The sequence below is a fragment of the Suricata suricatta genome, chromosome 1 (genome assembly GCF_006229205.1).
Source record: "Suricata suricatta isolate VVHF042 chromosome 1, meerkat_22Aug2017_6uvM2_HiC, whole genome shotgun sequence".
Taxonomy (NCBI): Eukaryota; Metazoa; Chordata; class Mammalia; order Carnivora; family Herpestidae; genus Suricata; species Suricata suricatta.
In genome coordinates, this window is record NC_043700.1 from 70,962,733 (window position 1) to 70,980,065 (window position 17,333).

The 17,333-nt window shown below is 41.9% G+C and overlaps 3 long non-coding RNA genes across 4 annotated transcripts; 2 read left to right on the top strand and 1 right to left on the bottom strand.

Annotated features, from left to right (window-relative positions):
- Nucleotides 1-4,292: 4,292 nt before the first annotated feature.
- On the bottom strand, nucleotides 4,293-12,277 carry LOC115304392. The gene is made up of 3 exons (XR_003914421.1): nucleotides 12,236-12,277; nucleotides 8,804-8,959; nucleotides 4,293-4,373 (listed from the first exon to the last, which is right to left on the bottom strand). It is a non-coding gene; the product is annotated as an uncharacterized LOC115304392 (long non-coding RNA).
- Nucleotides 7,224-10,743, top strand: LOC115304339. Its single transcript, XR_003914402.1, has 3 exons — nucleotides 7,224-7,309; nucleotides 9,022-9,085; nucleotides 10,612-10,743. It is a non-coding gene; the product is annotated as an uncharacterized LOC115304339 (long non-coding RNA).
- Nucleotides 12,278-12,564: 287 nt separating the features above from the next.
- Nucleotides 12,565-15,969, top strand: LOC115304216. Of its 2 annotated transcripts, none has more exons than XR_003914356.1 (5): nucleotides 12,565-12,710; nucleotides 12,997-13,027; nucleotides 14,013-14,036; nucleotides 14,788-14,897; nucleotides 15,675-15,969. It is a non-coding gene; the product is annotated as an uncharacterized LOC115304216 (long non-coding RNA). The 2 variants fall into 2 exon arrangements; XR_003914350.1 differs by having other exon boundaries at nucleotides 15,681-15,969.
- Nucleotides 15,970-17,333: the final 1,364 nt, after the last annotated feature.

Below are 17,333 nucleotides of genomic sequence, written 5' to 3' on the forward strand. Positions count from 1 at the left end.
TGTAAAATATTAAAGTTTAATGGCAATGATAGAATATAAAGTTGAGAAAAATCTAAAATATATAGGAAAAATGGAATAATGTGTAAAATATGAAGGAAAAAGGCACAGAAGATCAATTCCAAAGTTCTGACATCTGCTTTTATTTAAGAGTTCAAAACTGAGAACAATGAAAAGACAAAGGAAAAATAATAAAGGAAATAATAGAAGAAATGGTTCAGAATTTTCCAAACTAAAGGGCTACCAAATGCCCAGCAGGATGACGAAGAAAAAGAGGAGGAGAAAGAATAGAAGGAGAAGGAGAAAAAGAAGGAGGAGGAGGAGGAGGAGGAAATAATGTTTCTAGAACACCAAGGATCAGAAGATTCTAAGAGATCCCAAAGAGGAAAAAAATAAGTCCCTTGTTTTTCCAATCCAACTGGCATCAGGTTTTGAATCCAAAACCACAGATGCCAAAATGCCTTAGAATAAAATTGTTTGGAGTTCTCAGAGCCAAATTATTTTAAAACTAGAATTCTATATCAAACCAAATATTTAAATGTGAATGTCTAATGAAGTCTGTTTCAGATATTCAAGAATGAAAGAAGTTACTCCCACATATGCTTACTGCAAGAGTTACTTAGTGTGTCAACTCCAGCAAAACTAAAGCAAAACTCCCAGAAAATGGCAAGTTTTTAAATAGAAGAAATGATAGAATTTACTAAAAAAAAATTCTGAATACCAATTGTCACTGACCTAACAAGCAATTAGTCTAAATTCGGGATATCAATGGACTCAAAAGAAAAATGTTTTCAAGAAGAATGGAATGGATTAAAAAAAAAAAAAGGTAAAGTGAGTAAAGGCTGAATATGATAAAGAAGGCAGATGTTTCTTCTACAAAAAAATATTACCAAAAGAAAAGGGGGAGCCTGGGTGGCTCAGTCAGTTAAGTGTCTGACTTTGGCTGAGGTCATGATATCATACTTCATGAGTTCGTGAGTTCCAGCCCCGCGTCGAGCTCTGTGCTGACAACTCAGAGCCTGGAGCCTGCTTTGGATTCTGTGTCTCCCTCTCTCCCTGCCTGTTCCTCACTCATGCTCTGTCTCTCTTTCTCTCTCAAAAAATGAAGATTAAAAGAAAAAGATTAACAAAAAACAACAACAAAAATACCCACTCAGAAACTCCAGGGGGGAAAAATTGTACAAATAGGCACTAAAGTATAGCATTATTTTGAGCAATTGGATGAGTGTGAGAAAGAAGACTCTATTTGTTCTTGAAACATTTTTCTTTGAGTGGTAGTGGGGCCATGACATTGGAACCGTAGAACAGAAATGTAATCGTGGCACACTGTTTAGCTCAGCAACAATATTTACCCATATCAGAAGCAGTGTTTTCTGGTTTTCCATTTTTAGAATCAACCTATAAACAAAGCAGGGGAAACTTAATTGTGGTTACAGAATAGATGGAATTTGAGAGGTAGAAGCGGATAAGGAAGTAGAAGAAAGAGACATTTGGCTTCCATCTTTATTTTACTGAATGAGGAGTCAAAGGTATCATTAACTGTTGACGAACAAGAATTAGAGGTTTGTCTATAGTTACAAGAGTACAGAGAAACCAAAATAGCTAAAACTTTCAAAACTTAGGAAGGAGTGGGGTGACATAAATTAAAACCTTATCTACCCTAGAAGGAAGTGGATAGATAATGTCTACTAAGGCTGTTGATCAAGACACAGCAGTATAAACATATTATTTGAAGATTCAGAAGAAACCACAAGCAGAACTAAAAACAGAAACCGATTAAAGTCTGTCATCTATGGGAAGTGAACGAGGGTAAAGAGAGGTGGGTCAGGGTACTGTTTCTTCACATTTACAAAATCTTTTGGACCGGTTGGTGTTTTAATCATGTGCATGAATCATTCTGATAAAATTTGAATGTGAGTCCCAGAGACCTATTTCACTACCACATCATTAAAATACTAAAATTGATTACAAAATAAATGAAATGTTCACAATAAAGTGAGAGAAAGCAGAGAAAACTCAGACAGGTGAAGTGATATTTTTCCAACTCACGCTGGCCTGTGGCTGAGAAGTAGGAGAGCTGGAATTTGAAAAGTACGCCTACTGGGCAGTCACCATTGGCCTATATGACAAAGATCCCATTTCTGCCTTTCAGGAATATAGGGTCTAAGTGAGGTATTGCCATTCTTTCAAGGACATTCCTTTTCTACACATCTGCTCCAGCTAAGCCCCAAGCTCAGTTCTGATTCTTGCACTGACTGTGTCTCCTTCCTCCTCCTGGACAGGATAGGTAGTTGCAAGTAGAATTTGAATTCTTCATCCTTTGGTGTTTTTGCCTGTTAAAAAGGATTATTCCCATCCTGGACCCAGCCTCTCATCTGCATTTATTGCTTCCTTGTTAAGCAAGATAAGAATATTGAGAAATTCCACTTCCAATGGGTAGCTTGACAGAAAGCCTTAAAGACTATAATCTAGAAACATAAATCAAATATGTATTTACATAGCTAGGAGGCCATTAGGGAAAAAATCCAAGTTCTTAGGAGGTAACATACAATCACCGAGTTGAGCCCTGAGAAAGAAAATATAGTCTGACAATGCCAGAGTTTGGAGGGAGAGAGCCTCTTCCCTGAATGTTGGAAAGACTTGGTGTAGGTCTTGGTTGTTGGGTTTAATGTAGATCAGACGGGCCTGAAGGTAAATAAACGTTGCCAGGTGGCAGGGATGGGGTGGGACTTTTGGCCAGGAGACTCATGTACAGTCACTAGCTGATGGGTGTTTTGGGCTCTGGGCAGGAGGGAGCTGACCTGACCTTCCTGAGTGTTGATATGAATCCTGATTGGGAAACCATCTGTTTTCCTTTAAGATCTCTCCTGAGGAACCCTGCACATTGCCAGTAGATCCAATGGGAGATGAGGGGTATTCTGGTTAAGTGGTCCTCAGTCTCCTGGGAAGCTGTAGAATTTGTAGGATGCCAGGTGCCCATGTATACATTCATGTGCAAAGCAGGCATGGATTCTGTCTTAGATGTACAAACTACCTTTTCCTACGTGTATATACATGATCTTGTGATTAGTAAACTACAATAATTGTATTTATTTATTTTCAAATACAAATATTTTTTAATGTTTATTTATTTTTGAGAGAGAGAGAAACAGACAGACAGAGCATGAGTGGGGGAGGGCCAGAGAAAAGGGAGACACAGAATCCAAAGCAGGCTCTGACAGCTCAGAGCCTGATGCAGGACTCAAACTCACACACCGTGAGATCATGAGCTGAGCTGAAGTCGGATGCTTACCTGCCAAAGCCACCCAGGAGCTCCTAAATACAAAGAATTGCAAAGCATTATTCAATTGACAGTAATGTTTTACATTACGTGGTTTCCAAAGGACATTAAAAATACAACCACAAGTCTTTTTTGTGCTCTCTCCGCCCCTCATTAGTTTTCTATATTACACTCAGATAGCTATGCTTTCTTTTAAAGCATTTAACACAATTTCTAATTGTATTTTTATTTTCATGGCCATTTATTTTATGTCCGTCTCTTCCTTACTAGACTATAAGCTTCATCAGGGCGGAGATGCATCTGTTTTTCTCACAGATTGTATTCCTAACTCCTAGTAGAATGCCTGGCACATAGTAAGTGCTCAGCAAATATTTGTTAAGCAAATGAATGAGGAGGCAGGGATTGGGGAAGGGTGTTCAAAAATTTTTTTGTTTGATTATTAAAACGTTTGGGGAGCAATGATCTGGTTATTTTACAAATATAACCAAGACCCAGAAGAGCCGAGAGACTTACCAAAGAGACATGTTGGTTCATTGCAAATATGGAGGCAAGCCCAGCGCAGTGATCTGTCCAACATCGTTGCCAGTTTCTAATAACATTTATTTTTGAGCTTATTTGTAAGTAATGTGATGCTGGACATGATTCAAAGCACATCAAGCAGAGGCTCAGCCTCTTCAGTGATTATAATCTAGAAGACTGTTCAATGGATATTTTGGGTTGATACTTTCTCAGAAGGTTTACCGTAAACTGTATACTTAGTCTCCCTCCCCTCCACCCCCCCCCCCCGCCAGGATGTATAATGGTGTCAGTCACAAACAGCAGTTTGCTAAAGGGAGGTGACTCTATTTTTTGCAGCTCTTTCCGCACTCCATTTACCCGAGTCCCTTCCTGAACGTGAAATTCGACTGTGCCATTTATGGAATAACAAAGATTAGAGAGAACTATTCTAGGTGCTGTGGGGAAATACACAGGACTTAGAAGGCATGGTACCTGCTTTAGAGGTGACAACAAGCACGTCTCCATTTATTTTCCTTTGTAGCTGGGGCTCTTTCTCTCCAAAGATCTATTCTGGGTACTCAGCAGCTACAGAATTGACCTGCAAATAAATTCAACCACATTCACAGTTCCTAAAAATTACTGTAACCAGTTCACTCACAGAGGTGAGAAGAAAATATTTGCAGAGAGAGCAGGGGTACATAAGAAAAAGTTGCATAAAATAAGTAAAAATAAAACAAAATAAAATAAAAGACCTGAGATTGCATTGAATAAACCCAACACAAATTCTTGGCTGTTAGAGCATAGCAGTCACTTTAGTTATGGAGAAAAATCTCAACATGCATCCTGCATGGGACCATGGCAGCAGCCTGTGGCACATGTCATTGTCTTTCTCCATTTACGGCAATCTGCTGCCGTTGCTTGACAAGGAAAGTAGGTGGGAATACTCAAAGACTCAACACTCTACTCCTGATCCACTGGGACTCCCAGCTCTGGAGGTCACTGCTGAGGAATAGGATGACCAAAACAAATTTCTTAAAGATGAAATTTCCTTTCACTTTGATCATTAACAGCAATACCTGGATTTCTCTTTTTTTAATGTCTATTTATTTATTTATTGAGCAAGAAAAAGAGAGAGAGAGAGAGAATCCCAAGTAGATTACACACAGTCTACTTGGGCGGCCAACACAGGTTTGAACCAATGAACCGTGAGATCATGACCTGAGCCCAAATCAAGAGTCCGATGCTTAGCTGACTGAGCCACCCAGGCGCCCTTCTGGACTTCTAAAATACCTTTCCTCGGGTCATTTAGATTAGTGTACTTAGAGATGGCCTCAGGGCAGAGAGTGGTATAAATAACCAGGTTACTGGTGATGGCATGAGGCCTGCAGCTTGTTTGGGATGGAAGGAGGGAAAATAATTTCAAAAATAATTTTTCCTCTACCATTCTATATTCTTGGCTGAGACCCCCTATCATAAAAAGGCAGATTAACAAATTTAATTACATACATACATACATACATACATATGCCCCACAAAGATAAAAGACTCCAAGGCGGACTGGCAGTTGAGGTTTATACACTATTCTGAAATAAGGAAAGGCGTAGGGGTGAGCCTCTCTCTTTTGTTTTTGGTTTTGGTTTTGGGTTTTTTTGGCTATTGGGAAGGGAAACCAGGTTCCTGGGAGATCTGCCATGTACCAGGAGCTGTACTGGGCATTTTCCATATAATAAGCTACTTAATCTACCCAACCACTCAGCGAGGGGCTTAACAGTCTCTTCATCTTGCAGATATTAAGAATAAACAAGTTCAGAAACATTAAGTTCCTTGCCCAAGGTCACACAGCTAATACATGCTGGAGGCAAGATTGGAAGCCATAATTTTTTTTATCACAAAGCAAGATTTACTTACAGGTGGGAACTGTGTTTACATCTACCAAGAAGCCCTCCAGATATCGTGCACAAAACAGCATTGTGACAGACTTTAGGAGAATTGGGACCTTCGCAGACCCCACCTTTTGCACTTGAGGAGCGGTTGCTTCCTGCCTTGCGGGGCAGAAGGGCAGAGCCCTGCTTTGGTTCCTCTGCAGAAAAAAGCAGGTGCATGACAGACACAGCAAGTTCACTCTTCAGACCTTTCTGTGAAACTGCAATATTGTCTGTTTCATGTTTCCTAAATTATTTGCAACAGGCAGCTGGGCTTGGTCAAAATCTCAGAGGTGCTGTGGGATTCCAGACAGGGTGGGGGCTGCCACCCTGCTCCCTCTGGCTGGGAATAATACAATTCACAAATGTGGAGCATCTGGGGAATTTAGGGGCTAAAAAGAGAAGCTCCTGACTGGAAGTGGCTAAGATTCTTGGACTTTTCGTGGTGTCACGGAATAGTTTCAGGGATGTTTTGCTTCTGCTGTGGAGCTAATAATAAAGCAGTGTGTATTGAGAGTCACTGTGCTGCAGGCATTGTACGAAAGGACCTTTTACAGGTATATATGCGCCCATTCCATCGGTCCTGACGGAATTTAATCTCCCAACTACCTTGAGAGGTACACATTAGCAAGCGCATATTGCAGATGAGTAAATGGAGGCTTGGAGATCATCAAGAATTCGCTCAAGTTTTCACAGCTTCAAGACCAAATTGGGATTCAAACCCAGGCTGCTTGACCTGAATGTTCATATTTTAAAAATTTTTTAATGTGTATTTATTTTAAGAGGGAGATAGGGAAGAGGCAGAGAGAGAGAATGCGGAGCAGAGCCTGCTCCGCCATGGGGCTTGACCCCAGGAACCGGGAGATCATGACCTGAGCCAAAACCAAGAGTTGGACGCTTAATCAACTGAGCCACCCAGGCGCCCCTCAATGTTTACATTTTTAACAACAGTATATTGTTGCCAATGAATTTATTGTGACATTAACGAATACATCAGACAGGTTTTTCTCTATTTCATACCCAGCAAATGTTTGGACAATTAAGATAGTTTGAGTTCACTTATGAGGGGAATGGAAAAACAGCACTTGGGCTTGTCCCAGTTACATGAATTAATTCCGTCTTGGGGTTCTGATGGCAGCATAAACCAAAGAGCCCAGAATCCCATGATGAAATTATATCATTAAAAGTCCTTGGCAGCTTAGCTATTATTTTATGTAAAATATATGCATGGCTTCTGAGAATTCCTCTCCACCAGCAGACAGGATGAAAAAAATATTAGCAACGATAGGATTCTTTGCTATCATGCCGGTATTTATGTGCCATTATTGATAGGAATGTTGCTTGTTTGGAATCTGGAAGGTAAACAGAGTTTCAAATTCCAACCCTCTATTGTGGAAAGTAATAACCCTGCAGCATGGCCATGCAAATTAAGGAACTCTGAAACCTCAAACCTCCAATCATAGCACCGTCGCACCAACATTCCAAACACGCCTCTCTCCCCAAAGAGAGCTTGGCTCATGCCACGGAATCTTTTCAGAGCCAGTATCAAAGGCTGCGTGAGGCTCAGTATTTGGGACATCTCATTGCAGCCGCAGTCCCAACGTGGGGCGAGGTCAGTGAGGGCAAATAACTAAATAGTTTTCTCCAAAACGCCATAGTTGGAATTCCCTCTCCTGGCCTGGGTTCCCTTGCCCCCTCCCCCCCTTGCTATCACACATCTCTTAGCCTTACAAAGTCCTTTGGGCCCAGTGCCTAGCTGATCCCCCCACCCCACCCACCTGCTGCACAGGGCAGTGCCCAGCCCAGGCATAAAAGAACTCAACTCCCGCAGAGAGGGACCAAGCTCAGCGCTCAAGACAGGCCCAGGCTATCTATAGAAAATCCCTCTGGAGGTTCTGCTGACAAGTCACTCGAGATCCCTCCTTGGGCTTTATTATGTCACAGGAACCCTGAAAGGAATGCAGAGGATTAAATTCCAAGCCCTTCCCAGTCGGCTGGGTCTCAAAGGAGGGGAGCCAGCAGCTTTTAGCCTGGCTTAGTGGCCATCTGGGCTCTCAGGTGCCCCCTACTGAATGTTTTCGTTCCCTGGTCCTGACGCCTGCAGCGGCTCAGTGCAATAGTCTAGGGCTCCTGAAGGAAAGTCTGGGGTCTGTTGGCAGCTAGACCCTCCGCTCCCTTACAGCCTCCCGGGTACATAGGTGGTAGGGTAAGAATGCAGTTTTGAACCTCAGAGCTCACTGAGTGGGTTTGAGCAAGTCGCTACTCCCCTCTGAGGTTTGTTTTCCCCCACCAAAAGAACCCTGGCTCATGAAACTGTCAACGTCATTACCATGTGGAAGTTGGAGAGCGTACAAGGGAAGGGGGGCATCTCAACAAGTGCTGAGGGGAGGTTTGGAGACCCCCAGTTATGGGTACAGGTCCACACACATTGAAAGATGGCAAAAAAGATGCCAGAGCAAGGAAACACTTCAAGCTTGGGCTAATTCTTTTAAAAGGCAAGGATATTGTCAGGTTACTTAAACCTAACAGCCTGTATATTCCTCATCTGTAATATGAGAGTAATAATAGTACCTACTAGATAGGTCTGTGGTGATGAATATGTGGGTTAATTCATCAAAAAGGCTTCAGGGGCGCCTGGGTGGCTCAGTCAGTTAAGCCTCCGACTTCGGCTCAGGTCAGATCTCACGTTCATGGGTTTGAGCCCCGCGTCAGGCTCTGTGCTGACAGCTCAGAGCCTGGAGTCTGCTTCTGGTTCTGTGTCTCCTCTCTGCCCATCCCCCTCTCATGCTCTGTCTCTCTCTGTATCATAAATAAATAAAACATTTTTTAAAAAATTTAAAAAAAGGATTGTTAAAAAAGGCTTCAAATAGTGCCTGGTATGTAATAAGACACCTATTGTTATTATTATTCTATAAGTTATTTATTATTGTTGTTGTTATTACAAGATCCCAGAGCTTTTATAGACAGTAATGCTTTGAAAAGATCGCTAGTTTGGGTAGCATTTATTGCACAATTATGGCATGTCAGTCATTCTGCTCAGGATTTAAAATAATCTACCATTTCAGAACAGCCCTGTGCAGTAAGTACTATCATTTCCATCTTTTACCTGTGAAGAGCCTGAGTGGTTAGTGACTTGCTCTAGGTCAGAGAGCTGGGAAGTGACTGGGCAAGCGTGGTCATTCCTGTCCCATCAGAGCTTGCCCAGGCTGGATTCCTCTCTGGCTGTTTGAGCTTGCACATGCCCTTGACCTTGCTGGATCTCCTATGGAGATAACAGGTCAGATATTAATACCTGCTTTTTTTCCTTCACATGGTTGTCTCCAGGAAAGTGCTGTACAAACTCACGTTCTACCCAAGAGTGGGAGGAATTTAATCTTCATAAAGAAAGGTAAGTCAAAGAAGGAAGTTGCGAACTTGAACAGTCACAGGGAGCCTGCATTTTCATGGGATTGTCTTGTTCTCTCTCAGAAAAAAGGGACTAAGGGGACAGAGTACACACTGGATTTAAGCCGGAAGCCCAGGAAGGCTCCTGTAGTCCCGGTGAGGCCACTTGTGCTATGAAAAGTAGATGGTTCACCACTTTCAGAATCTGTCAGATTTTGAATCTTTCAATGTGCGCGCATGCACACAGGCGCACGCACACACTGATGTTCTCAGTAATAATGCATCACTGGCTTCCACCTTAGCAGAGCATATGAAACATGTAAACAAATAATAAATTATGCCTGTGCCAATGGGGCATAGAAGCAGTAACTATAAAATACTACCCAGGGGAGAGAAAGTTTATTGAGACTGTGATAGAACACCCCAATCTCATTGCCAATGGCATTATTTCACACCCAGAGTAAGCTGGCAGGGTTGTTACTTCTTGAAGGAGAGCTTTGTCTTTTTCTTTTTTCTTAAACATTAGATTTTTTTCCCCCTTTAAACAATGCAAATCCTTCCTTCTGAGGGATCTTGAAGAGCAGATTCCTTCCATTGTTATAAAAGGAATGCAGGTTGCAAAGAATGAAGAAATTCCTGATAACAAGGTTTTTAACTACTGCTAATTTGGCAAGGTGGGTGTTGTGGTATCTTTCCTTTACATTAAAGGTAGACCTTGCTTGGTTCCTCCAGGGAAAAGATCACTTGGGGATCATGTCCCTATTGGACTGGGTTGAGAGAGGATGCTGCATAGACTAAAGTAATGGTCCAAGGTGGCGTGTCACACCCAGAGGGTACTATCCCCAAATTTGAAGTGAAGAAAGTATTGAATTTTTTAGATTTACTTTTATGTTATCAATACAAAACCTTTTTTTTTTTTTTTTTTGCTATTTAGGGTTAAATGTATATAAAACATAATAAAATTTTCGACTTCATGTACCCATATAACCATGTATCCATGAAACCATCAACTGACTTCAAAAATTATCAATTCGTGGCTCATCTGTTTTCCCCTCTTCATCCACCTCCTTGCTCTGTTCCCTTCTCTTCCCACATTGTTTGAAGCAAATGCCAGCTGATAGGTTGGGAAAGGCAGTCTTGCACATGCAGTCATTTGGCACCCCTCACCACCCCCCAGAACACTTCCTTATCAAGTGGTAAAGTGCCCACCCAGCCTATGCTGGGGTTATTGTCTTTTGTGGGAATATCATTCCCTATTTTAGGCTTTGTTCAAAGCACGCATATCAATGGCCCTCAGACCTTCAGTTTTCAGATATTTCAGACTTCATGGAGGAGAAGTTGGGGTCCTTCCACTCTGAGAGGAAGTGCTGGCAGGTTACTTGCCCTGTATTGGCTGCTGGGAGAGACCCAATGGCCATGGGTACCAATGCCCACTATTGAAGTTGATTTATTTCATTTCTTCTCTATGTAAGTAAAATGTTCTATCTGTTATTTTCCTTGGTGACTCCCATACCACAACGGAAAGGGCAGAAGAGTTTGGAGTCCGCATCTGGATTGGCAACCAGTGTACAGTGTTCTGCTCCCTGAAATTGATAACTGGTGCTCCATGCTTTACTGTATACTCTATCATGACAGCAATAAAAGTTTCAACATATGAATCTAAAGAAATTCCTCCCAGGGCACCTGGGTGGCTGAGTCGGTTAAGCGTCTGACTTTGGCTCAGGTCATGATCTCACAGTTCATGTGTTCCAGCCCCTCATTGGGGTCTATGATCACAGCTCAGAGCCTGGAGCCTGCTTTGGATTCTGTGTCTCCCTCTCTTTCTGCCCCTCCCTACCTCATGCTCTGTCTGTCTGCCAAAATTAAATAAACATTAAAGAAAATTTTTATAAGTTCCTCCTTCTTTAAAAATGTAACCACAATACCATCATTATATTCCAAAAGGATCAATGATAATTTCTCCATATAATTTAATATCTAACCAGTGTTCACATTGCTTCAATTGTCCTATATATATCTGTTTACAGTTTGAATAGGGATCTAAACCAAGTCTGTATGTTGTAATGGATAAAATATATCCCTTATATCCCTTTTAATCTATTGGTTCTTCACTCAACCTCCTGTTCTCTAATTTTGCAAATTGTTGAAAAACTTGGATTATTTTTTCTGGTTAAGATTCCACAGGCTAGATTCTGCTGATTATACTCCCATGGTATCACTTATCATGTGCTTTTATCCCTTGTATTTCCTATAAACAAAAAATTAAGAGTCTCCCTCAGGTTCAAATTAAATATTTCTGGCAAGAACACTTTGTTGAGGGTGCTATGGACAACTATCAGGAGAACATAATATTTTGGTTTTGTGTGTGTGTGTGTGTGTGTGTGTGTGTGTGTGATCAGCAATCTGTGATGATCATTGCCAAATCCTGTAATTCGCTAGGGATTACAAAATATGGTATTCTAATTCTATCTATCTGTCCTCATTTATTAGCTGGAATACTTCCGTTAGGAGAATCTTCTCATTAGCTTTTTGCTAACCCTGAGGCACAGTTATGATAGGAAAGGCAGGACAAATGATTCTTTTTCTTCATCAGTTTTCAAAATAATTAGTTCATTACCTAGTATTCTCTAAAAGTGATTACCAGGGTATTTTTTAAGTATTGCTATAAACATATGAATTTACATATATAAACATGAATATATATATATATATATATATATATATACACACACACACATATATACACACACACACACATCTATGGTCTAAAAAATGTGATCTAAGCCATTGTGGTTACTCTAAGTGTCCTAATTTTGGGCCAGAGGAAACCTATCCAAGTTGGCTCCTGAGTCCTTTTGGTATGATGCCAATAATAATTGATATCTTCCTTGCTTTCTGGTATGAAAAGATGTTCCAGGAGCACTTCCCAGACTTCTCCAAGGAGCAGATTCCTTCTAATGGGAAATGGTATTTAGAGACCACAGTCTATACTTAGAATTAGATTATCCCTTTATTTTAAATTCTAATATACATAATATATTAATACTATGGTAGATACATATAATTTATAAATGACAAACATATATACCCAAATTTTAGAGAATACTTGTTTACTGTATATGTTTGGTAAAAGTGCTTGAATTCTGATACTAACCTCTCTTCTTCTCTAGATGTTTAGCCTTTGTCAAGTTCTTTTTTCTCTCAATTTCTTCAAGAGTAAAATGAACAACATAGTTATAGCCACTTCAGGAGATATTGTGATGATGAAATAAGATAGATAGTAGATAGAGATAAGTAGATGATAGGTTAATAATTATATATATAGACATATAGATACATATATAAATAGATACATACATACATACACACATACATACATATATACATATCTTGGCCTCACTCAACGAATGGGAGCTATTCATAATATACCAACTGAGACCAATATTGACAGAGCTCTTCTCTTACAGAAGTTACTCGGTCTGCCCTCAAGGAGCTTGCGAACCAGAGGACTAGAGAAGCACTACACACGAGGAAACTCATGCAGCATCCATTGTCCCAAAGATTTATTGAGTAATATGAAGGTTAAGTCTTTCAGAAGGTCAGAGGAGAACTCCCTGGCACCTGGAGAGGTCTGGAAGTCTTTGTGAGAAACATAGGGTTTTAGCTGCACCCTGAAGGCTCACCTGAGAAGGTGGGAGTGGGATGAGGTTGCAGGGAAGGCATGCTGGGGTGCGGGAGATGGTCGGGTGCAGAAAGAAGGGGAGGCAACAGAATAGCTGTAGGTAGAGAAGCTATGGAAAGAAAGAGTCCCAGGAAAGAATGAGTGCTCCAAGGTTTCAGCCCTCCACAGAGGTGAGCCAGGAGAGGACAAGAAACAGGACCCTGTTGGCTATAAGAGCCCATTTTGTCTTTCAGTGGTGGAGGGAAGCCAGGCTGCACCTGAGAGGTAGGAAGAGGACGCGGTGAGCACAGAAGGGTTCCTGGTGGTTGGTCTATAGAGAGACAAAGTAGCCCAGATATGAGACAGCCACAGTGCCACCTAGAATCACATAGGCTGGCATCCCCCACCAGAAGGGAGATGCTGCAGGAAAATAAAGACTTCCAAAATGGCTTTGACAACCCTGGCCCCAGGAACAATGGAAACACAGTGTTTGCCTTTAAAAACTCTGCTAGGAGTCTGGCTCCCATCTGCTGGGCCATGTCAGGAACTCACATTCTCACGATTCATGCCAGGCACTGTCTTAAGCACTTAACATACATTCTCTCCCATTTAGTCCTCACCAGCAGCCTCCAAGATAGATAAAGTGTTCCCACCTAACAGATGAAAACACTGAGGGTACCAGAAGTCTAGCAATTTATTGCAAGTTAAGTACAAACTGAAGGTTGGATTCAAACTCAAGTCTGTCTCTAAAACACTTTCCCCTACACTTTCTGATTTCCACTGTTACCGACTTGCCCTTAAAATAATGATCCGATTCATTTAGTGCAGAATCTATGGTCCCCCCAGTTATAAGCTGCTATCTATTGAACATGTGCCTGACACATTCCACATTTTTTATATACATTACCTCTTTTAGTTCTCTCATGCCTTATGAGAAACTCTTCTATTACTCTTATGTTAGGAACTGAGACACAGAGAGGTTAAATAACCTATCCCAGGTCACATAGTAAGGGCAGGGCTAGGATTCAAACCCATCTGGATCTAGGGCCTGCATCCTTGACCTTGTGCTGCACTCTGCTTCACAGTGGGTGCCCATGTGGGCCAGGTGTCTTCTCCATTCCATGTTTCCTTGCAACCATGTGTCCACCCAGAAAGCACCGTGAGTGAGTAGGCAGGAAGACCGGCTTCACTAAAATAGCCTGGGAACAAGATGTTGGAGGTGGAGGTGGCAGGTGGCAGTTCTATGCTAACGACAACTGTTTCCTTGCAGCGGCAGCTCTGATACTAATGTGAGGTTAGTTCCATTCCTTTTGGCACTTGGCTTTGGGAATCTGAAAAGCCTGAATATTAGGGGTAACGGTGCACATAGCAGGGAGAGGGCCCATGTTACTACTGTGGTGTCAGAATTCTCTTTTTTTAATTAAACATTCTTCTTGGGAGATTTTATAGGGAGAGCACGAGCAGGTAGTGTTAAGAGTGGGGGGGAAAAATCTTCTTTGTCCCTTGGGGACTAAGAGCAATGCCTGTTTTACTGAGATTTGCAGTCCAATTTATCTCCCTTAAATGACCACATAGGAAAATGATGACAGCAGCGAGGTGACATTAGAAATGTGAACTGGATAAATAAAACGTTGGTGAGCGCTCTGGCTGTTGAACCCACTTGAAAAATGGAGATCTAAGGAGCACACAAACCAAACTAGAAGAGGACTTTAGAAGGAAGCCACTAGAACAAATGTCAAATATTTATCTGGACAAAAAGAGAAACTGATGTGCACAAGCCCTCAGGCCCCTTGCACAGTCCTTTCTTCTTGAGCTAGTCTGAACATTTCCACAGGTCATTTCCCCTCAGTGCTTACAGCTGCTTCTAGTAATGACGGAGCAGCACTGAGTGTTCCGAGCGGAAGGGGCCTTCGAGGTCACACTTTATAGTCTGACCACTTCACTCCCCAAATGAGGAGCCAGGCCCAGAGAGATGAAGTGACATGGCCTGACAGTTGACGTGCGTTTTCTTGGGGGATGTTTACAGAAGTCAAATCGTTTCTCAGATTGGCGTGCAGGCGGAAGCAGCAGCAACCGCAGACATCTGTGAACCCTACTACGCTCCAGACACCAGCGAGTGGCCACCAGGATGTCATCCAGGCTTCACCACAAGCCGGTGAGCCTAGGACTACACAGCCCAAATTTTCAGAGGACACTGAGGCCTGGGGAGAGATTAGAGGTCTTGCCCAGGGTCACAATGCTAGGAAGTGTCAGAGCCTCATCTCAACCCAGCCCTGGCGCCAAATTCCCTGCTCTTTCTCTATTGCCTTCTGACAAGAACAAGCAAATAGGAAAATAAACCAGGACATACCTCCTGGGATATCATTTTACAGTCATTATGAACTTTATGTAATAACATGGTAAATGTTCATTATATGGTGTTTAGTGTATTACGCTGTAATATCAGTGTAAAAATATGCAGAAGAAAAATGGAAGTAGAAGGTTTAAATACTAACAGTGGCTGAGTAGTATGATAGGCTTCTTTCTTTTCCTGCTTTTTACCCATTCTAATGTTTTTATGATGTGGTAGAGATCTTCCGTAACGAAAGAATGAATGTAACCATTTTTCTCCAAAACTAGTAGTATACTCTTAGAATCGATAAAGAAAAGGCTAAAATGAATAGTAATATATTTTTCTTTCCTTGGCAATAAAAGCTAATAAGTAATTGATTTGCAGCCTGAGATAGAAGACCATTACACAAAGTCCATACATAACACAATTCTCTTTTCACAATTCACTGATGCAACAAAAACTAAAACCAAAGAACTTAAAATGTGGAGCTACCCTATTTTTATGGCATGTGTAGCCTAGTCTATTAATAAAACGAGATGATAACCTTCCTATGTTTACCAGGGTGGTGACTAATCATTCTTTCCTCTGTCTTTAACTGAGTTCCAGCCAACAGTGAGACTCGTGGACACACTAGGAGAGAAGATTCCTTCCCATCCACTCTTTCCTTCCACATGTGGAAGCTCAGGCAGAAAGAAGTCAAGTCACTTGCTCAAGGTCCGTGAGTCTTAATATTTAAATCCTGAAGACAAACTCCAAGCCCTTCGAAGCACGGCCCTTTTGATTTTGCACCGATTCCAGCAGCCAGTGAAAAACTTGTCCTTCACTAGATGCGTTAGAGCTTCACTGAGGGCACAGGTTGAAAAGTCTAGTTTAATAAACACAGGCATTAGCAGTAGCTCAATTCTCTGAGTGCTTCCTCGGTGCCAAGCACTATGCCGAATGCTTTACAAGGAGTGATTTAGCCTCTAAGGTAAGCCTGCAGCACAGGTAATAGTATCAATCTTATTTCTGTACTAAGGAATAGGAGCTCCAGAGGACGGAGCCTCGTGCCCCAAGATGCATAGCCAGCTGGCAACCGGCTGTGTCTTAGCACTGGGAGGGACTCACAGCGCCAGTTCACCCACAGGCAGAATTTTATTCCCATAGAGTCAAGAAACTTACCTGAGGCAAGAAGGGAACTCAAATGAAAGCCAAATGTATATAGTCCTGAAACATGGCCAAAGCCTTGAAATGACCACCTCGTAACAGCAACCAACCAACCCCTCCTTCCTCCCACCCAAGGTTCCTCCTGGTCACCTGGCCCTTATTTACACAGCATGCCTCACTCCATTTTTAATAGAAACCATCACCAAGGGTAAGCTTGACAAATCATTCAACATTCATTCAACAAACACATGCCTGGTCTCAGGCCTCTGCGAGGCACGAGGTGAGGATGGAGGTGCAAATTCCGCTAGTGCGGCACGTGGCCTCAAGGTCTTTCAAGGGCACCAGCAGTCTTACTTTACCAGATAGACATGGAGGAGCCTGAGAGGTGATGCCTATTGCTGTTACTCTTTAACAGCAAGCAGTGCGTGCTCCTCTGTTTGCCAGAGGAATTATGCAAATATTTATACATCCTAATACCCATCAAGGCAGGCCTGAAGCAACCTACACTGAACGGCTTGAGTTCTATTTCCTCTGTTAAAATTAAGTGGCCCTGGTTGAATTCAGGGTACACTGTGTTAACCAGTCAATGAGCAGAGCCAGGAAAATCAGTTTCATAGGAAAAGAGAAAAAAGGAATGAACAGATTTAAGGTGAGCAACTGGAAAGCACATACTTGGAAAGCAAATGCATCAAGAATGGCCTTTGGAGCCAGTTATGTCTGATTTGGATCTTGGCTCCCACCAATCACAGGCTGTGTGACGTTGATAAATCCTGTAGTTATTCTCAGGTTCCATTTAAAAAAAAAGTGTTTTTTTTTTATTCTTTTTTTTTTAACATTTTATTTATTTTTGAGAGACAGAAAGAGACAGATCATGAGCAGGGGAGGGGCAGAGAGAGGGACACACAGAATTGGAAGCAGGCTCCAGGCTCTGAGCTAGCTGTCAGCACAGAGCCTAACGCGGGGCTCGAACCCACGAACTGTGAGATCATGACCTGAGTCGAAGTTGGATGCTCAACCGACTGAGCCACCCAGGCGCCCCTCTGAGGTTCCATTTAAAGTCACTAAATGATGTACTAATATCCACCTTGCAGGGTGATTAGATTCGTGATAATC